The sequence below is a fragment of the Nycticebus coucang genome, chromosome 13, assembly GCF_027406575.1.
Source record: "Nycticebus coucang isolate mNycCou1 chromosome 13, mNycCou1.pri, whole genome shotgun sequence".
NCBI lineage: Eukaryota > Metazoa > Chordata > Mammalia > Primates > Lorisidae > Nycticebus > Nycticebus coucang.
In genome coordinates, this window is record NC_069792.1 from 6,937,123 (window position 1) to 6,959,545 (window position 22,423).

General features: G+C 41.9%; 1 non-coding gene and 1 pseudogene across 1 annotated transcript; both read left to right on the forward strand.

Moving 5' to 3' along the window:
• The first annotated feature begins 3,090 nt into the window (after window positions 1–3,090).
• Window positions 3,091–3,225, forward strand: LOC128564201 (small Cajal body-specific RNA 14). Its single transcript, XR_008374063.1, has one exon. It is a non-coding gene; the product is annotated as a small Cajal body-specific RNA 14 (non-coding RNA).
• A 9,043-nt stretch (window positions 3,226–12,268) lies between these two features.
• On the forward strand, window positions 12,269–12,348 carry LOC128564216 (uncharacterized; annotated as a pseudogene).
• The last annotated feature ends 10,075 nt before the right edge of the window (window positions 12,349–22,423 follow it).

A 22,423-nucleotide genomic window follows, 5' to 3' on the forward strand; every position in this document is an offset into this window, starting at 1 on the left:
TGTTTTCCAGGAAAAAAGGGAATGATAGAAAAACCAAAAGTAGACCTATAGTTCATTCTTGCAATCCCCCTACAGGGTGTCTACCCAAAGGAAAAGAAGTCATTAGCAAAAAGACACCTGCATTCAAATGTTTGTAGCAGCACAACTCGCAATTTGCGAAGATGTGGTATCAACCCAAGTGCCCATCAATTTATGAGTGGAAAGAGAACATATAGCATGTATGTATACCATGAAGTACTACTCAGCCATAAAAAGGAACGATTAATGTTTTTTGCAGCAATTTGGATGCAACTGGAGACCATTATCCTAAGTGAAGTATCTCAAGAATGGAAAAACAGATGCCACGTGTACTCTCTAATAATTTGGGACTAATTAATGGGCACACACAGGCCCAGAAAGAAGTAGAAATCATTGGAAATTAAAAAAAAGGGCAGGGGAAAGGAGAGGTAAAAGCCTTCCTAACAGATAAAATGAACACTGTTCAGATGATGGACACAGAGCCCTGACTAAAGCATTATAAAGCTATTCACATAACAAAAACATTTTTACCTCCTTAGTATTTTGAAATAATAAAAATTAAATAAAATAATACATTTAAAGGAAAAAGTAAAATATTAAAAAAGCAATTGTTTTGTGTATGTTAATATTATACATATTTTATAACCTTGCTATAGTTGCTTCTTAGTTCCAGGAAGTATTTTCCCCAAAAAATCTGTTTTTATTGATGCATAATAGATATACATATTTTGTGGGTACATACTGTCATCCGGCTCCCCTCCCCTCTTTTCCCAACCCCCTCTGGCCACACTGCCTCAGTCTCCCCAGAACCTCCTGGGTCGTGTGTATATGCGCACTTGTGCACCTGCCTGGAGCTCCAGGAAATAAAGGGAGCAGCTAACAAGACTGCCGAAAATCTCCTCTGCTCTATCCATTTCTGACTTAGACAGTTTCCTGTAGTTATGTACAATGTTACCACCAGGGGACTGGGTGAAGGGTACATGGGACCTCTCTGTACTAATTTTGCAATTCCCTATGAATCTATAATTTTATCAAAATAATTTTTTTATTTCTGATTGTGAGGGTACAACCAAGTCACAATATTTGCATTTGTTAGGTAGAGTCCCTCTTGTAGTTATGTACTACACCCAAAAGGTGTGCCATACACCCCTCCATTGTGCCCATTCGCTGGGAGCATCCCAAACCTCTTTAAAGACATATAAAATCAATATGTGGTTATTCGATTGATGCCTTATACCAGCAACTGATCAACGTCAAAAATGAGGTTCTAGAATGTAGTTCTTGCTTATATTACCAAAATTCCTTCTAGTACACTCCACCACAAAACAGAACTGAGCCTGCACATTTCTTACTAAGGGTGTCCCCAGGTATTTCCCATGCTTGAATAAATTTGGGGTGTTCAAAGACCATTCAAGTTATAGTGAATTTTATAGTTTTAGATGTTTTGAGGAACACCTAAGTTTCCAACACTTTAAGTACTGAAAATGTAAGAACATAGATCCTACTATCTCAGTGCAAACAGAAAAAAGTTTCATTGTATACAGTTGACCCTTTGACAACATAGGGCTTAAGAGTGATGAACACAAGCTGTAGTATATGTACATCATGGAATACTATTCAGCTACTAAAAAAAATGAAGACTTTACATCCTTCGTATTAACCTGGATGGAAGTGGAAGACATTATTCTTAGTAAAGCTTCACAAGAATGGAGAAGCATGAATCCTATGTACTCAATTTTGATATGAGGACAATTAATGACAATTAAGGTTATGGGGGGGAGGAAAAGCAGAAAGAGGGAAGGAGGGAGGGGGTGGGGCCTTAGTGTGTGTCACACTTTATGGGGGCAAGACATGATTGCAAGAGGGACTTTACCTAACAATTGCAACCAGTGTAACCTGGCTTATTGTACCCTCAATGAATCCCCAACAATAAAAAAAAGAAAAAGAGTGATGAACACTCACACAGACAAAAATCCACATGTAAATTTTGCCTCCCCTGAAACTTATCTACTGATAGCCTACTGTTGACTGGAAGCCTTATTGATAACATAAATGGTCGATTAACACACATTTGCAAGCTACATGTCTCACACACTGTAATTCTACAATAAAGTAAGCCAGAGAAAAGAAAATGTTACTAAGAAAATCTGAAGAAAGGAGAAACACATTTACTATTCCTTAAGTGGAAGTATGTCACCCTAAGGTCTTCATTTTCATTGTCTTCATGTAGAGTAGGCTGGGGAAGAAGAGGAGGGGTTGGTCTTGCCTTCGCCAGAGCAGCAGAGGCGGAAAAGATGGGAGAGGCGGGAACACTCTGTGTAACGTTCACTGAAAAAAAGCCTGAGTGTAAGTGGGCCCATGCAGTTCAACCCTGTGTCATTCAAGGGTCAACTATAGTAGAAATTTTGCAAAATGTTCTGAAAACAAGGAAAGAAATGATTGATTCTATTTTGGAGGGTGAGAAAGAGGTCACCCAAAGAGGTAATAGTTGACCTGTGCTTTAAAGAATGAGCCAGCATTTCATGGGAAAAGTGGGAAAAAACGAGGTCAAGAAGCAGAGATCAAAAGGTCAAATGCTTCATCAAAGATGTTTCTTTCTCTCCAAGATGAATTTTTTTTTTTTTATAGAGGCAGAGTCTCACTTTATAGCCCTCGGTAGAGTGCCGTGGCCTCACACAGCTCACAGCAACCTCCAACTCCTGGGCTTAAGCGATTCTCTTGCCTCAGCCTCCCGAGTAGCTGGGACTACAGGTGCCCGCCACAACGCCCGGCTATTTTTTGGTTGCAGTTCAGCCGGGGCCGGGGTTGAACCCGCCACCCTTGGTATATGGGGCCGGAGCCTTACCGACTGAGCCACGGGCGCTGCCCTAAGATGAATACTTTTTTAAGTAGATTCTGTTTCCTTTTAGAAGTAACTTGCTTATAGCTACAAAGAGAAGAAAGAGAGAGGAAGAGAAAAGGAGGGGGGAAGGAAGGAAGCAAGGAAGAGAGAGAGAGAGGAAGAGGGAGGGAGGGAGGGAGAAAATCAAACAGAAGAGATTCAGAGAGAAAAATAAAAGTTCATCCTCTCGTGTGACTGTTCTTGGTAAAGATGGCATTGTTAGTTGTACAGTGCCACCATAGACAGTCACATACATAAAAACAGACGGTTCCTGCCGACAGGGTCTGTATAGCTATCAGATTTTCTGTGCGATGGTTCCATACATGTTTTTGCTTATCAAAAAAAAAAGGTCATCCTCTCTTGCCTCCCCATATCTCTCAACCCCTCTTCCCAGGGATAAATGGTTTCTTGTGATTTAAAACTTTCCAATGTATAACAGGCATGGGATCACACAGAGGCAGGATTATACTTTAAATATTGCTCTGAAACTTGCATTTTTCCCTTAACAGTGTAACTTGTATAGAGGTATTCAGGTCATCTCCACTCTCTTTAAGGTGGCATAATATCTGCTGAACAGCTGTATCACAATTTACTTAAACAGACCCTTACTAATTGATCTGTCAGAGCTTTTAAACGGGACAAAACTTAATCAAGCCTCTTCCAAAAAGTTATCCTAGGAAATGTCAAAAGAAAGAACTTTTTATTCAAAAGGTTGTTTCCACAAGTAACAATAAGCCACAAGGCTAAGATCTTCACCTAATGTGCCTCACCCCACACCTGTCGTTACAAAGGACCGTCTAAGACCCTCCTAGAATGAAGACTCAAGGACTCCATTCTTCTTTCTCCCAATTACTTGTAACATTTCAGAAAAGTTCCTTAATATTTTGGGTCTTTATTGTACCATCTGGGGAGAAGAGATAAGAAAGGTTGTTTCACTGGCTTGTATTCATTCATAAAGCATTTTTGTTTTTCAGTGAAAAGTAACCAGATAGAAAACAGAAAAATTGCAGCCAATTTCCAGGGAGAGAGTATTTAACACCTGCAGGCCTTTGCACCTTGTCCCTCTCACCCATTCTCCTTCACAAGAGGGTCCCATTTCCACCTTTCTTTGGAAGTGCTCTAAACTTTCTCTCTGTTCTTCCTAAATAAAATCTCTCTTTGTTACCCTGCGAAGAAAAAAGAAAAACTAGGTAATGGCACAAGGTCTGTCCACAGAACAGCCAATCCGTGGCTGCACCTCATGCTGGAGTCTAATTATGAATCAGTTGCACCGGCCTCCCTGCCTCCAGCCCGGGGAGGAGAAACCACCGCCTCACGGAGTCAGCAGGCCCTGCAGAGGGACTGACCACATCTGCTCTAAGGCTGTGGAAGATGTTCCCAGAGCTACAGGAGGGAGATACTAGGACTTCATTTCTTTCTTTTTTTACTTATGTTTTACTCATCCTTGTTAATGTTTCTGTTTTGTCCTTAAACTTGCACTTCCTTGGGCGGCTCAGTGAGGAGGGCGCCAGCCCCACTTACCGAGGGTGGTGGGATCGAACCCAGCCCCGGCCAAACGGCAATAAACTTGCATTTGCATTCCACTTCTGCCACAAAATTTATTCATTTTTAATATATTTTTATATTTGAAAGCCTTTTTATTGATTATCCTAAGTGAATTAAAGTTTGAAGTTTTTTTTTATTCTCCATCAATGTAGGTCTTTAAATGTTTTTTAAAGCGTCTTCTGGATTTCAACTATCATTATAAATATTAGTAGTACAGCACTGAGGAAAATGATAGACTACGTTACATGAAAAATTAAAAAAAAAAGACTTGTAAATGTTCATCTCAATAACTTTTTGCTCAGGTCTTTTTCCATCCCAGTTCCTATACCCACAGATGAGCATGACTGATTGTTGAAAGGGCACAGGGCACAGCACTAATACTATCCCAGCTTTTCTTTTTTCTAAATAAAATGCAAAAACATTTATTCATCTAAATAAGTAGACAGGAATGAAGGCATTTGTCATACAGCAATGTCACTCAATTCCTGAATTACTCTGGGTTTTATTTCCCAAATTACTGCATAGTTAAGTACTCTGAAAGCTTATTTTTGAATGATCTATTGGCTGACAACTCAACCAGGTTCTCCTTCAATTTTGTTGTAAGCCAAGAACTGCAAATCATCTGACTTAAAAGAAATCGCTAAGCACTCAGAAGAGCCTATCACTTGCTTAGGCACATATCAATATTTCAAATGAACCCTCTGGGTGAAGGTTTTAACACTGCAGTGCAATATTCTACGGTAAAATTTGGGATGACAGAGAGGCATGCCTTTTCTTCTGTAAAGTAGTAAAGGGGACCATTACAAAGGGGAATCAGAAAAACACCTGCATCACAGCAGTGTCTTCAGGAAGATCAATGATCTTCAGACTGATTAGCTAAAACTCCCCACACTGCGGGAGGGGCTTCAGGATGGCTCAGCAGAGGCATTTCTCACTTCCTGCACTAAGAAGAGCTGAAATAGTGAGTAGATAATCACACCTTGAACAGATCATCCAAGAGAGAACACTGGAACTCAATAGAAAAGCGACAGGAAATATCTACAGCAAGAGAGAAGGAAGCAAGGCGGCCTGCTTGCTGGGAGCTGACAGAGTCTCTCTAATTTGGGAAAAGAGTAAGTGAGAGACCCTCAGTAGTCAACATCCCAGTGTGGACTCCTGCAGTCCTAGCCATGGAAGAGCCCCTCGTGCTCCTGAGGCCTAGAATGCAGAAAACTGTGTGATGTGTGTGATGGCTTTGCTCCAGGGAAAGAGCTCAGGTTGCCTCCCACACATACCCTGAGACCTAAGCAGCTGCAGCAAAGTGTCATTTTAGAGCCTTGACCCTAAAAGAGTACACACTGTCCTGGAACCCAATGGTGTCAGGGCAGAGGTGCAAGAAGAACAACGACTGTTGACCCTAGGGCTGAAGTGTGACCAGAGTGTGGGCTTCCACAGCACCAGCTGGGACTGAGATAAGAGTAGCACCTGTGAGCCCCTCACACTGGTGACCCCACCGCCACCAATGGCAAGGCAGTAGTTCAGCCAGGACTGAGCATCACCCAAGTGTTTTGCTGGGGGTTTTGAATTTCCCTGCTCCTGCTGACCATATCTGGTAGCTGTACATACCATGATGGAGGATCTGAAAACGAGCATGCCTACCCCAGATTTACCTGTCCTGAGCTGGAGCACACAGTCTGGGTGCCAGCAGATTGCCTAGCCCAGCACACCACCACTGGCAAAATGACCAATCCTCCTGAGAGCCTAAGGCTGGGGCTACCAACTCAGCCACTACCTCCTCAGCTGGACCTACCTGCACACTCCACCTGCAGGCCTAGATACTGACCCACCCTGACCATCACAGTCACCACCAACACTAGTGCTCACCACTCAGGACCCAGAGGGTGCTCCACCATTTCCACTGCCATCACCCACGCCATTCAGGTTGACCAAGGGCCAAGAACAACCTATCTTGGCTCACCACTGCCACTACTAGTGCCAGAGTAACACACTGGAGGTCCAAGAATTGGGCCACCCAGACCCACTAACACCAGTACCAGCACAACCCAGGGGCCCAGGAACAGGTAAGCTCAGCTGACTGCTGCCACCACTGAGGCCCAAAGACTGGGCTACGTGGACTCATGAATGGACATTGTTGCTCATGTCTGTAATCTCAGCACTTTGGGAGGCCAAGGAAAGAGAATTGCTTGAGGCCAGGAGTTTGTGACCAGCCTAGGCAGTAGAGCAAGACCCTGACTCTTACCAACAAATAAGAAAAATTAGCCAGGTGTGGTAGCACATGCCTATAGCCCAACTACATGACAGGCTACCGTAGGAGAATCTATTGAGCCCAGGAGTTTGAGGATGCAGGGAGCTATGACTGTACCAGTGCACTTCAGCCTGGGTACCTGAGTGAGACCCTTTCTCTTAAAAAAAAAAAAAAAAAAAGTCTGGCACAGTGCCTGTGGCTCTAAAGGGTAGGGCACTGGCCCTGTATGCTGGGGGTGGCAGGTTCAAACCCAGCCCCGGCCAAAAACTGCAAAAAACAAAAAAAATCATGAAATCTTTTTTAAAAAAATCAAGTTATTAATTCTCAAGAAGCTCAGTGAGAGATAAGAGAATTCTGAAAAACAATACAAAGATATCAGAAAAACTATTTAGAATATGAGTAAAAAATTCACCGAAAAGATAGATATCATTAAAGAACAAGACAGAAATTCCAGAACTGAAGAATTCATTGAATGAAATACAAAATACATTTGAAAGCTTCAACAATAGACTAGATTGAACAGAAGAAAACAAGCTCATGGCCAGCACAGTGGCTCATGCCTATATTCTTAGCAGTCTGGGGAGCTGCGGTGGGTGGATTACCTGAGCTCAGGAGTTTGAGACCAACCTGAGCAAGATCGAGACCCCGTCTTTACCAACAGTAGAAAAAATAGCCAGGCTTTGCGGTGGATGCCTGTAGTCCCAGCTACTCAAGAGGCTGAGGCAAGAGAATCACTTGAACCCAGGAGTTTGAGGTTGCTACAAGCAAGTTATGATGACACCACTGCACTTTACCCAGGATGACAGAGTGAGACTCTATCTCAAAGAAAAAAAAGAAAAGAAAAGAAAAGAAAAGAATCTTAGAACTTGAAGACAAGTGTTTTGAAATAACCCAAACAAAAATAAAGAAAAAAAGAATAAAAAGGAATGAACAAAAATTTTGTGACATACAACACCATAAAGTGATCAAATACATTATATAAATCAGAGAAAATGAAAGGGAAAGAAAACCTCTTTAACAAAATAATAGATAAAAACATCAGCTCTGAAATCTCCAAAGAGATACAATGCAAAAAGTTCTTCTCTATGGCATATTATAGTCAAACTGTCTAAAGTCAAAGACAGAGAATTTTAAAATCAGCAAAAGAAAAGCATCTCACCACTTATAAGGCAACCCTCAGGCAGAGCCAGGAGAAAATGGGATGATATATTCAAAGTACTGAAAGAAAAGATAAGTCACTCAAGAATACCATATCAAGAAAAATTGTTCTTCATAAATGAAGGAGAAATAAACTATTTCCCAGACAATAAAAGTTGAAGGAATTCAAACTGGCCCTGCAAGAAATACTCAAGAAAGTTCTCAATCTGGAAGTGAGCAGATGACATTTACCATCATGAAAATACAAGAAAATATAAAATTCACCGATAAACCAAATACGCAAGTGACAAAACCTGTGGGATTCTACAAAAGCAGTGCTAAGAGGGAAATTCATAGCAACAACCACCTACATCAAAAAGTAGAAAGATTTCAAACCAACAATTTAATAATGCACTTCAAAGAACTACAGAAGTCAAAACAAAGCAAACATAAAATTAGCAGAAGGAAAGAAACAACAAAGATCAGAAAGAGCAGAACTAAATGAAACAGAGGCAAAAACTCCAAAGGATTAAGGAAACCAACAGTTGATTGTTTGATAAAATAAAATTGATAAACCACTCGTTAAACTAAAAAGAGAGAATAGTCAAATAAACAAAATCAGAAATAAGAAATAAGACATTACAATTGACACCACAGAAATATAAAAAATCATCATAGACAATATAAACAACTATACCCTGGCCATCTGGTAAACCTACAAGAAATAGATAAATTACTAAAAATATACAACCTAACAAGATAGAATCAGAAAGAAATACAACACCTGCATAGACCAATGAGTTGTGGATTGAATCAGCAATAAAAAGTCTCCCAATAAACAGAAGCCCCAAACCAGATGAAGTCACTGCCAAATTCTACCAAATGTATAAAGAAGAATTGGTATCGATCCTTTTCAAAGTATTCCAAAAATTTGAAGAGGCTGGAATTCCCCCTAATTCATTCCACAAGGCCAACATTTCCCTGATACCAAATCTAGATCAGAACACAATGGAAAACGGAAACCACAGACCAATGTTCCTGATGAACACAGCTACAAAAATTCTCAACAAATACTATTAAAGCAAATTCAACAGCAAATCAAAAAGACAACGCACCATGACCAAGTAGGATTTATACTAGGGATAAATAAAAGGATGTTTCAACATACACAAGTCAGTAAACATGATACACCACAGCAACAGAATGAAGGAAAAAAATAGGCCACGCACAGTGTTATCCTAGCACTCTGGGAGGCAGAGGTAGGGGAGTTGCTTGAGGTCAGGAGTTCAAGAACAGCCAGAGCATGAACAAAACTCCATCTCTACTAAAAATAGAAAAATTAGCTAGGAGTTGTGGTGGGCACCTATAGTCGCAGCCACTCAGGAGGCTGAAACAGGAGGATGGCTTGAGCCCAGGAGTTTGAGGTTGCTGTGAGCTAGGCTGATACCATGGCACCCTGGCCTGGGTGACAGAGTGAGCCTCTGTCTCAAAAAAAAGGAAAAAAAAAAAAAAAAAGGAACAGGAAAGGAAAGGAAGAGAAGGGAAGGGAAGGGGAAAGATGAATGTCAAAAAACACGTGATCACCTCAAAAGATGCAGAAAAAGTATCTAATAAAATTCAACATCTCTTCTGAACAAATTAGGCATAGAAGAAACAAACTTCAATTAATAAAGCCATATGCAACAAGCCCACGACTAACATCATACTGGGGGGGGGGGAGGGAGCAAAAAGTCTCTTCTGTAGAACTGGAATAAGACAAGGATGCCCAGGGCCAACTGTGGAGGTTCACACCTGTAATCCCAGCACTTGGGAGGCCAAGGCAGGCAGACTGTCTGAGCTCACACGTTTGATACCAGCCTGAGCCAAAGAGAGACCTCATCTCTAAAAATAGCCTGGAGTTGTAGCAAGCACCTATAGTCCCAGCTACTCGGGAGGCTGAAGCAAAAGAATCTCTTAAGCCCAAGAGTCTGAGGTTGCTGTGAGCTGTGATGTCATAGCACTCTACTGAGGGCGACAAGGTGAGACTCTGTCTCAAAAAAAAAAAACAAAAAGAAAAGAAAAGAAAAAAATCAGGCAATCCACCCACCTTGGCCTCCCCAGTGCTAGGATTACAGGTGTGGAGCTCATTATGTTAAATGAAATAAGCCAGGCACAGAAAAATAAATATTCCGTGTTCTGACTCATATGCAAGAGCTGAAAATGTTAGTCTCATAAAGGTAGAGAGTAGAATGAGAGGGTGCAAAGGGTTAGGGGGTGAGAGGGGAAGATAAAGAGAAGTGGGTTAGGTGTGGATGTGGACAGAAAGGAACACTTTATGTGTTGGTGGGACTGCAAACTAACATGACCTCTTTGGAAAGAAGTAGGGAGAATCCTCAAAGAACTTAAAATAAAACTTCCATTCGATCCTGCAATCTCATCACTAGGCATCTACCCAGAAGAAAAGAAAAATCATTCTATCATAAGGACATTTGCCCTAGATTGTTTATTACAGCTCAATTTACAATCACCAAAATGTGGAAACAACTCAAGTGCCTATCAACCCATGAATAGATTAATAAGATGTGGTATATGGATACTATGGAACACTATTCGGCCATAAAAAACTGAGACTTTATACCTTTTGTATTAACCTAGATGGAGTTGGATAACATTCTCTTTAGTAAATTATCACAAGAATAGAAAAGCAAGGGTGGCGCCTGTGGCTCAAGGAGTAGGGCGCCAGTCCCATATGCCGGAGGTGGCGGGTTCAAACCTACTCCGGCCAAAAAACAAACAAAAAAAAAAGAATAGAAAAGCAAGTATCCAGTATATTCAATACTAACATAGCAAGTAGATTAAAAAAATAGTAATGCATGGCCACACAAGAGAAAAACTCAATTTAATTCAAGTTGGGGGGAGGGAAAGGAGGGACAAGGGAGGAGGGAGGTGGACTCATGTGCTCCCACCTAATGGGCACAGTGTAAGGCTATCTGGCACATCTCCTGGATGGAGGACATAACTACAGCAGGGACCTCACCTAACAAATGCAAACATTGTAACCCTCATATTAATCTGAAATTTAAAAAAAAGAGAGAGGGGGGTAGGTTAATGGGTACAACTTATAGCCAGAACTGAATGTGGTAACCACAGTCTTCAGGAATCACATAACTCTTGGGTAAGGCATTGGGTCTCATCCAAGGATGTAAAATAAGACCTTGTATTAATTTTGTCTTGATCTCAGAGGACAAGATGACCTCAGTAAGAGCTGGATTACTCAGAGCAAATTAATGCCCTGAACAAGGAGGCAGAAGCCAACCAAAATCCTGTAGCCACTGGGTTCTTACCAAGACCCACACCAAGGGCTTGGCTGAAGACATGCTCAAAAATCTTACTTGCCACTTAATAATCACTGATATCATTGGGAAAAAATTAAAGCACTTATCGATTCTTCACCACTGTCTTTTTTTTTTTTTTTGAGTCAGAGTCTCACATTGTCACCCTCAGTAGAGTGCTGTGACATCACAGTTCATAGCAACCTCAAACTTTTGGGCTCAAGTGATCCTCTTGCCTCAGCCTCCCAAGTAGCTGGGACTACAGGTGCCCCCCACCCCACAGTGCCCGGGCAATTTTATTTTTTAGAGACAGGTTTGCTCTTGCTCAGGCTGGTCTCAAACTCATGAGCTCAGGCAATCCAGCCACCCCAGCCTCCCAACTACTGGGATTACAGGTGAGGCACCACACCTGGCTTCACCTTTGTCTTTAAAAAAAAAAAATCTCAATGACCAAACCATGAAACAACTAAATTTAAACTGTCCTGGTAAAATTTCCAGAGAAAAATAGTTGGAAAATAAATCTTCAAGTTGAGCCCACTATACATAATTGTTGGCTACTAACCAATTAAACTTTGAAAGGCATTTCCCATAAAATGTGTTCTAAATGGTTTTAAGTAGCTGCGTTAAAACCATTCTTTCTGACAGAACTTCCAGAGCAAGCCAACTATTAAGACTGCTTTTATTTGTGACTCCCAACCCACAGCTTCAGCAAATAGGATCGCATGGGTAGAATACTAATGCCCCTAAAAGCAGCTCAAATCATGAATGCAGTTTTTATAAGGGACATGACAAGGAAGCAAAAATACATCCCTCTTTTAAACTACTCTCACTTAGCTAACCTCTTCCTGCCGATGTTGAATCTCACAGTGCTATCAGTTTAAAGCTATGGGCACACACCAGTAATTGGGTTGTATACTCAGTTTCCGGGACTTGATTCTGACTGTTCATGTCCAAAATCAAAGGCAAAAAAATCAGGCACAATCTAGTCCCTGATCTATTTCTCTATGACAATAGTTAACAGTGGAATAAGTCCTCAAAGCCTGTGAAACCATCACAGAGATTTGACTAGGAACAACTAGACTGTCCCAAATGGCTCAGGAGCTTCAGGGAATAAAGTATTTTCCTGCTGAGATCCTTTGGTAGTTCATAAGCATGATGATTGGGTTTTCATGAGCATGCATGAGATGTGTCAGCACATTACCCGTCTGACATTAAAAAAAAAAAAAAAGAATTTTCCTGTTGAAACATTGGACGGAGTAGTTCTCAAGTGGAATCGTATGAAAGAAAAGGGAGTCCACTGCAGTAACTCTGATTTGACCTGTTTTCTTCAGCTGTTCTCCACATAAGATCCCATCAATTAAAAAAAACCTTGTTTTGTAAAAGTTTTAAAATAACCTAGGGAAATTATTCTGTGTCCATCAGAGAGGACATTCCAATACGGTTATTATGAATAAACAAAAATAACACTCCATTATAATAGACCACGAGGAATTCAGGTGGCAGAAGTAGTCAACAGGTGTTTTAATTAACTTTCGTGTCTAATTAACTATATTAATTAGGAAGTATTATCAGACTAAGTAAGTTCAGGTTATTTTGTTCCCCGCATTATAAAACTAGGACAAGAGCAGAATGTCAATTAAAAATTCTGGGCTTCTCCAGTTTCACTCACAAAATTTATAAACAGATATCTTTGCTCACCTTCTTGCCATTAACCTCATTTCAGATGCCCAAACTTACTGCCTCTTACATGGAATTTGTTGTGCTGGAGTTTGGGGGAAAGAATAGATTTAAAATAAAATCAGCGATGGCCTCTTCCAAATTCTATTGCATGTATATAACACTGCTTAACCTGGTCAATTTGGGAATTTGTTTTGTCTCTTTGTTTTTTTCTTTTTTATTCTCAAGGTAACAGAGAGTCCTTGTCAAGCCAAACATTTGGAGGGAAAGGATTTGCTATGTCATTCATAAAGCCAGTTTAATTTATCCACAATTTGTTGAAAACAAAGAAGAGAAACTTATCAGAGAATTTGAGGCTTAATATGAAGATCCTCAAACAGTAAAGAGTTATCAATAAAATTAGAAACCAGATTGGGCCGGGTGTGGTGTCTCACTCCTGTAAACCTAGCACTCGGGGAGGTCAAAGCAGGTGGATTGCTCAGGAGTTTGAGACCAGCCTGAGCAAGAGCAAGACCCTAAAAATAGCCAGGCATAATGGTGAGGGCCTGTAGTCCTAGCTACTAGGGAGGCTGAGGCAAGAGGATCGCTTGTGCCCAAGAGTTTGAGGTTGCTGTAAGCTGTGACACCCTGGCACTCTATGCAAGGTGTCTCAAAAAAAAAAAAAAATTAGAAGCCATATTGTTCCACCTTACCTTTCGTAAGAGCACACCAGTCACACTAATCTTGGTGGTCACAATTACAGAACACAAAGCTAGATAATGAGATGAAAATTGAACATTCGGTCAAGCCATGTGTGCCTAAGAGGGGAATAAGAAAGACGGGGCTGTTTTCTTCAGGATAGAAATTAGATTTATCCTATGCTGTCCTCCAGAAATATATGCTTCTTTTTTTTTGAGACAGTCTCATTTTGTCACCCTTGGTAAAGTTCTGTGGAGTCTTAGCTCACAGCAACTTCAAGCCCTTGAGCTCAAGTGATCCTCTCATCTCAGTCTCCTGAGTAGCTGGAACTATAGGCACCTGCCACAATGCCTGGCTAGTTTTTCTATTTTTAGTAAAGACGGGGTGTCACTCTTGCTCAGACTAGTCTCGAACTCCTGAGCTCAAGCTATCCACCCACCTGGGCCTCCCAAAGTGCTAGGATTACAGGCCTAAGCCACACTCCTGGCCCTCTATGTCTTTCTAATATGAACCTTATTTAAGTTACCATTTAGTGACTGATTTCTTATTGGAGTTCATTCCATTTCTCCTGCTAAACTTTTTCTCTTTGGTATTAGTGATCAATTTAAGGTATCAAGGTGTTTTTAAAACTTACTACTGTCATCTAACATATAAGCTATTCCAAACTTTTTGCACATGCTTGACATGCTTTCCACATGTTTATCTAATTCAGTGGTAACAACATTGAAAAGAAGACTTAATGAATTTCCCTAAATTAATTACCATTAACAAATACTCTTTGGAGACCAGTCTCCCCTAAGGGTATATAAACTCACCCACATGAAGTTCTAAAACCCCGGTTTTATTGTTATTCAGGTATGGTAAGGCCAAAGTTCTAGAGGCACTGACACTGAAAAGCTTGATTTAATCATTCCACAATGTATATGATATATCATGACATCATATTATGCCCCATAATTATTATGTGTCAATTAAAAGTAAAATTCAAAAATAAAAAGATAGTCATAGTTCCCAAGAGGAGGGAGCACAGCACACCATTCAGGGACACAAGGGTGTGGGGCTCTGGGATACTTCAGAGTAGAGGGACTGGCTCCTGCAGGATGAAGAAGGCAGTGGGATGGTGAGTAGGAATTGGATGGTTTGCATCTCAAAGACAGGCCAAGCAAGTTGTTTGCTAGAGCAAGGATTTAGGAGGGACAGCCTCTCTCTCTCCAGAGTCGGCGAAGCCCAGATACAAAACAAATAGACAAAAAAAAAAACAGAAAATAAAATGCAATGAGTATGATGTACCCAATTTCTCTATGAGGGCTGTGCCCTGCTCTGACCTAATTTCTCCATGCCTGTGGCTTGCACTTAGCCATCAATCTGAGCCTCTCCTGTTTGTTAAAAATGCAAACTTCTGAGGCACACCCTACCTTGAGAAGCTAAGAACCTGCAAGGGAGCAGGGAGTGAGTGGTGCGCTCTCCGCAGCCAACCTCATGTGAGGACTGTGGGTAAGAAGAGCTGGCATCTGCTGCCTCCACGCCCTGGGCCAGCCCTGCAGAAAGCCTCCTTCCTGGAAGAGATTTTCTGGTTCCTCCGGCAAAGGAATTTGACTTTCCATTGCCTGAGGTTTCTTATTAAACCCTTTCCTGACAAGCTAGAATATTTTGCTTACAAGCCACAGTACTGTGGTTAAGTTTTCTGGGTTTCCAGGCAGAGACGTGAACAAAGAGAACTGTCAAGGTTCTGAGTGTCCCTGCGCGCTCTCAGCAGCAGAGCTGCTGACAGAGGCCTGCAACTGGTGTCATTTTGCCTGTAAGAATAAGCCTGATAGGATCTGAAGGGACAGACTTGTTTAGAGCCTCAACTGCAAATCAAATGTCTCTTCTTACTGACTCCTTCAACTAGGCGGACACCTCTGCAAAAACCCAGCCAAGGCAATAAAGGACAAGTTCAAATTGTCGCATGCCCCCTTTCTTCTGAGTAACCTTCCTAAAATCTGGAAAAGCAGAAAACAATAGGCAGACTATGCACCAGGATCATGTTCATGTGGCTGACTTTATACCTGATACCCTGGTTTGCTGGCCATAGTCAGACAGGGAGGTAGGATTAGAATATTGCAACGTGGCTCACGGGCTGCCCGGTTGGCGTTTCCTGCCCAAGCCTATCACCCCCCACCTAAAATCTCAGTGCTGTTGAGGCTCCAGTGAGTTTATAAGTCAATAATTCTTTTTCTTGGTCGGGCATGGTCATTCACACCTGTAAAAGCACTCTGGGAGGTGGAGGTGGGTAGATTGCTTGAGCTCATGAGTTCAAGACTAGCCTGAACAAAAGTGAGATCCCATCTCTAGTAAAATTAGAAAAACTAAGGCAAGAAGATCACTTGAGCCCAAGAGTTGGAAGTTGCCATGAGCTATGACGCCACAGCACTCTACCCAGGGTGAAAGCTTGAGACTCTGTCTCAAAAAATAATAATAGTAATAATAATGATAATTCTTTTTCTTTCTAAACTCATAACCCTAGAGTTTTGGTATAAGGTATGTTCACCAAAAATTCCTCAAAAGAGCTTCCTTCCCTCTCCATTCTCCCAAATCCAACAGCCAAACTGGCATCAGAAAGCTCCCAATTGTAAAAGATACTAAAATGCTATCCCAGTGTTGGGTGGATGAAGGCAGAGGGAGATTAAAAGGTGCAAAGGTATTATTAAGTCAACCCCTTTGATTTCCCAGAGCCAAGAAGGGGTTCACACCAGGAAACAATATTGCAGCATTGGGTAAGCATGTAGCTTTGACAAGCTCTACAACACGCGGGACTCAAACCCCATCCTACCCACAGCTTGTGTAGCCTCAGGCAAGTTACTCATCACTTGGTGTCTGTGTTTCCATGTCTGAGTAGCTGGACCAGATACAACACCCACTTCAGAAGTGTTACATGAGATCGGGTGTGCAAAAGCACTTGTCGAAATGCCCAAGACACAACGGCTCCTCTCACCTCATATGGGAAGGGCCTCACTACCTGCCCTGGGCGGGGGCCACAGAGCTCACTGTCTGGGCAAGGGAATGAGGGCCATAGGAATCACAGGGAAATTATCCCCCTGCCTCTTCCCATTCACACACACCCCTAAAAATGTTCTTGTGGAAATAGTGGAAATTAAATCTGTAATTAAAAAAAAAAAAGCAAGATTCCTGTGTCATCAGCCTCATTCCATGAATAGGGATCTTGTATTCCTGCTCTGCACCACTGATCACTGCACACAGCCCATCTTATCAGTGTGGAAGGTCGGACTGTCACCAGTCAGTGAGCAGGACTTTGTGCTGGTGGATTAACCATGTGCTTTATTTTCCATGTTCTGATGCTTTGACATCTGGGGCCTTAGGGATCCAGAAGGGACTGCCCCCCTTCCAGGGTAGCCAGTTTCCAGAGAGAGTAAACAACTCACCTAGGCTGCACCTCTCAAATGCAACCGGTCCAGAGCCCACTCCCCCACCACCTCCTCTATTGGACTTTCACATTCTGGGCCACTGTCCCCCTGCCCTCCTCACCCCAGGGTCAGGGGTCAGACAACTAGGGATAGCCTTTATACCCCAAAGCCCCCTAAAATGATTCAAACTAGCCAACTCTAAAGCCGCTTGCCCTGGCCCATTCCTTCTGTAGAAACCACAATACAGAGTCTTGCCCCTCTTCCCATCTGCCTCCTGATGACCCTAGGCTTTCCCATGGTCCCCCATGGCACGATGTGCCCCTTCCTCTTGGGAACAGTGAATAGCAAACCATCTTTTCCATGGCAGTCATCTTTTGAGCTGTTGGTCTTGCCATGCCTAAATAATAATAAAACCTATATTGAAACATCTGGGCTTTGACAATTCATGTGAGAAAAAGATGGCACCTCATGGTCTTTTGTAACATGAGAGCTACATCAAGCACCCCTATAAGACTCCTAGAGGGCATGACAGCATCATTAGAATAACTCACAATATAGCTGAGGTCAGTCCAGATTCCCCACACGGCAGAATGCAAACCTGCCCCACCTCCTCCAGAATAGAAAGGAAAGGCTCCCGGAGTGGCTGGTGGGCACTGAGGCTCTGCCACGCTTACCCACTCACCACACCAGGCAACCAAGTTCGCATGGTCACCCCGAAGCTGGCCAGCTGAGAAAGGCCAAAAGCCAGCAGAAACATCAGAGACACGGAAATCAATGTTGTGCATGGAATGTTTGTGACCCCCAATTTATATGTTGACCCCCTAATCCCGTGTGATGGTATTCGTAGGTGGGACCTTTGGGAGATAGTTAGGTCAGGAAGGCAGAGCCACAAAGCGAGTTCAGTGCTCTTGTAAGAAGGGACAGGAGCGCTCACTAGCTCTTTCTGCTGTATGAGGGCACAGTGAGAACTCTGCCATCTGCATCCTGGACTAGGGACCTCACCAGAGCCCGGGCCTGCTGGCCCGCTGATCTCAGCCTTCCAGCCTCTTAAACTATGAGAAATAATTTCCTGTTTATAAGCCACCCAGTTCCATCATGCATGGACCGGTGCTTTCAACGAGGACCATAATTTATTTATTTATTTATTTATTTATTTATTTATTATATATTTTTTTGACACAGAGTCTCACTTTGTCACCCTCAGTATAGAGCTGTGCTGTCACAGCTCACAGCAATCTCAAACTCTTGGGCTTAAGGGAGTCTCTTGCCTCAGCCTCCCCAGTAGCTGGGACTATATAGGTGGCCATCACAACACCTGGCTATTTTTAGAGACAGGGTCCCACTCTTGCTCAGGCTGGTCTTGAACTCCTGAGCTCAGACAGTCCACCTGGCTCCGCCTCCCAGAGTGCTGGGATTACAGGCCTGAGGCATCACACCTGGCCCTTAATTTATTTTTCTGTCTAAAATGTAAAACCTTTAGTATGATGATCAAGGAATCTTCTGGTTCAGAAAGATTGCAGAGAAAAACAGAGAAACCGAGTGGGAAGAAGAGGAAGAAGAAAAAGAGAGAGGGAGAGGAAGAGAAGGGAAGGGAGAAGGGAGGGAGGGGTGTGGGTAAGGCTGGGGGAGAGAGGCAGGGAGACTGAAAGAAGAATTACAGAAGAATGGAAAATAGATGAAATCAGGGGAAAGAATGCTAAAGCTTACTTTCAACAATATTTGCGTGTTAAGTGTGCTAACAAAATATCACGGACTCATTGGCTTAAACAACAGAAATTTATTTGTTCACAGTTCTAGAGGTCGAGATCCATGATTAAGGTGTCGGTCTAATGGTTTCTCCTGCATCCTTACACAGGCTTCCTCGTCCCTTTGTGTGTCTAAACTGTCCTTCCCATAAGGACTTAAGTCAGACTGGATTGGGGCTTAATGTCCTCCTTTTAACTTAATCACCACAAATACAGTCAAAGTACTGGGAGTCGAGACTTCAACATATGAATTGGGGGGTGGGCACACAGTACGGTCCTTCAGTCCAAAGCAGTAAGTAACTTTAACTGTTAGGCAGGCCAGTGTGTTGGTAGAACGCCAGGATTTAAATTCCAGCTACAGCCATTTATAATCTGTGTGACAGCAGTCAAATGTCTTACCCTCTCAGGGGCTTCTCCATACACTGCAGATATTAGTATCCACCTCGCAGGGATTTTTATGTGGATAAAAGAGGAACTTACAGCAGTAGCAAGCATTTGTTTAGCTCAAAAAAAAAAATGTGACTATCCTTGTAAGTATCATTATTTCAAAGTAATTTACATCAGTCCTTATTAGATCACTTACACTGTTCAGCTAGTAGCAAAGGTAACATTGAAACGAAAGGTAACTCCAAATTGGCTAAGATGTCGGTTTCTATCAGCAATTAAGCATCTTATTCTGAACATAAAATAGACACACTTTAACATATTCTTCTTAGTAAAGTATCTCAAGAATGGAAGAAAAAGTATCCAATGTACTCAGCCCTACTATGAAACTAATTTATGGCTTTCACATGAAAGCTATAACCCAGTTACAACCAAAGAATAGGGCGAGGGGGGAAAGGGAGGGGAGGAAGGGGGGAGGTGGGCAGAGGGAGGGGGATTGGTGGGATTACCCTGCGGTGCATCTTACAAGGGTATATGTGAAACTTAGTAAATGTGAAATGTAAATGTCTTAGCACAATAACTAAGAAAATGCCAGGAAGGCTATGTTAACCAGTGTGATGAAAATGTGTCAAACGGTCTATGAAACCAGGGTATGGTGCCCCATGATCACATTAATGTACACAGCTATGATTTAATAAAAAAACAAAAAAGAATTAAAAAAAAGACACACTTTAACTCATAGAAAATCAGTTTCTTCTGCACTGTTTTAATAACTATTAAATGATATGTAACAAATACCAGCTGAGGGAAGCAATGCTATTATCCCTTGGAGGGTCTCTCAGTGTCAATCCTGCCAAACTTTTACCAAAAGGCTTGGGGAAATCTCATCAAATCAGTCAAGGTGCCTGGGTATAATATCAAGCAGGCAGACAAGAATGTGAATGAAACTAACAAATTAATGGTAATTGACTTAGTCAGGAAACATGGGTAAAAAAAGAGAGTCCAGTTATGCAGATGCTGGTGTGGTTATAGAGAGAAGGGAACACTTACTTTTGAAGGGATTGCAAACTAATAATACAGCCTCTTTGGAAAGAAGTGCGGACAATCCTCAAAGAACTCAAAATAGACCCTCCATTTGATCCTGCAGTCCCATTACTAGTTATCTACCCAGAAGAAAAAAAATCATTTTATCATAAGGACATTTACATTAGATTCTTTTTTGAAGACTAATTTATAATCACCCAGGTGTGGAATCCATCCAAGTATCAATCCAGAAGTGGATTAATAAACGGTGATATATGTATACCATGGAATACTACTCAGCCATAAAAATGATGAAGCCTTTGTATCTTTTGTATTACCCTGGATGGAGTTGGACAACAGTCTCCTTAGTAAAGTATCACCAGAATGAAAAAGCAGGTATCCAATATATTCAATACTAACATGAAGCCAGTAGATGAACAAATACAGATGCACACAAGAGAAAAGCTAATTAATTCAAGTTGTGGGAACAGGGGAGGAGGGAAGGGGACTAGTGTGCTCCCACCTAAGAAGCACAGTGTACGGGTACAGGGCACACCTCCTCGGTGAGGGGCACAACTACAACAGGGACTTCACCTAACAAGTGCAAACCTAACCTTTTCTACCCTCATATTAATCTGAAATTTAAAAAAAGGGAAGCCATTAATATGGAGCCTCAATACTATGCATTCTGGAGAACAAGGATTTGGAGCTCTTTGTCCAGCACCATCAAATGGACACACACATATCCCTCCCACGAGAGAGTTCTGCATTTTCTTATAGGGCCAAGATGGTTCATCTGATCTTACTACAGCCAAATTTATGCTTCCTGGGCTTATGACATTGAAAAGGGTATTTAAATTCTGAGAGTCTTGGATGTAAAATAAGAATGATACTATCTTCTTTACAAGGTTGCTGTGAAGGTTAACATAAAGGAATATGAAGCAGTTGGCATATGGCAGGTATTTTATTATTATTATAATCATTACTCATCTCTGCCCCGATTACATACCAGGAAATAATTTCTGGATTATTAATTTAGCTTGCAGAGTGCTGGTGGCAGGGTGCAGATCATCTTATCCATGAGACACAAATATTCTAGTCTGTGCTGTAATAGATCATCTTTCTGGTGTACACATAGGACTCTTGTGAGTTTAGCTAGCTAAATTAGTCTGGTCAGTTCTGGAACACGAGTAAAATTCGGCTTAAATTGATATAAAGTTGAAGAACACTGGCTCAGTGGTTAGGGCACTGGCCACATATTCCAGGGCTGGTGGTTTGAGCCCGGCCCAGGCCTGCTAAACAACAATGACAACTACAACCAGAAAATAGCCGGGCATTGTGGCAGGCGCCTATAGTCCCAGCTACCGGGGAGGCTGAGGCAAGAGAATCGCTTAAGCCCAAGAGTTGGAGGTTGCTGTGAGCTGTGATGCCACGGCACTCTACCCAGGGCAACATAGTGAGACTCTGTCTCAAAACAAAAGAATGGACCATAGCATCTAGTGCGGCCTTTTCTGAGTGCTGGCCAACAGAGCTGCCCTGCCCTGCCCTGCTGGTGCTGTCAATCCTACTATTTCAACTGCAGAATATATGAAGAATGGGGGAGCAAGAATTGAGGTAAAGCCTTTGTGTTCCCATTCCCTCCATCACATGGAAAATATTTGGTGAGACCAGATGAAGGAAATTATGGCAATTGCTTCACTTTTGTGGATATAGAGAAAATGGTAAATCACTGTCTTTTATTTAAAAAAAAAAAAAAACTGCAAAAAAAAATTTGCGGTGCCTGTGACTCAGTGAGTAGGGCGCTGGCCCCATATACCGAGGGTGGTGCATTCAAACCTGGCCCAGGCCAAAAGAAAAAAAAAAAGAAAAACTAAAACTGTGAGACAATAAAGGCCTTCCTCCAAATCTTACAGCTATTAGCAGGGAGAGTCAGATTCTATATAGCTCATTCCACCAGAAGCTCTTGCAAAGTAATGTAGGATCATATTTATACGGGACTTGGCTAACTTTTCTAATACTACATTATTGAAAGAAGACTTTCTCTTGCAATCATTTCTGATAAGGTAGTACAAAGTTGTAATAGGTAATAGAACTTCATGCTGTGAAAAAAACTGTAGAGAGAGCAACAGTAAATTAGAAAAATTAGGTTGAACCTTGACCTTAAAAAGATGCTCTAGCAATGGCTGAGTAGTTCCTACTTGACCAATCTTCCCACAAATAACAACTATAAACCTGGAGGAAATATAAAAATAACAATTCAAAGGCAGTAAAGAACAAATAAATGCAGGGACATCATAGTAGGAGAGGATGGCCACCTGCAAGAAGGAAAGACTGGGCGACTTTCCCCTTTTTTAATATTCTCAGCCTTTAGGGGA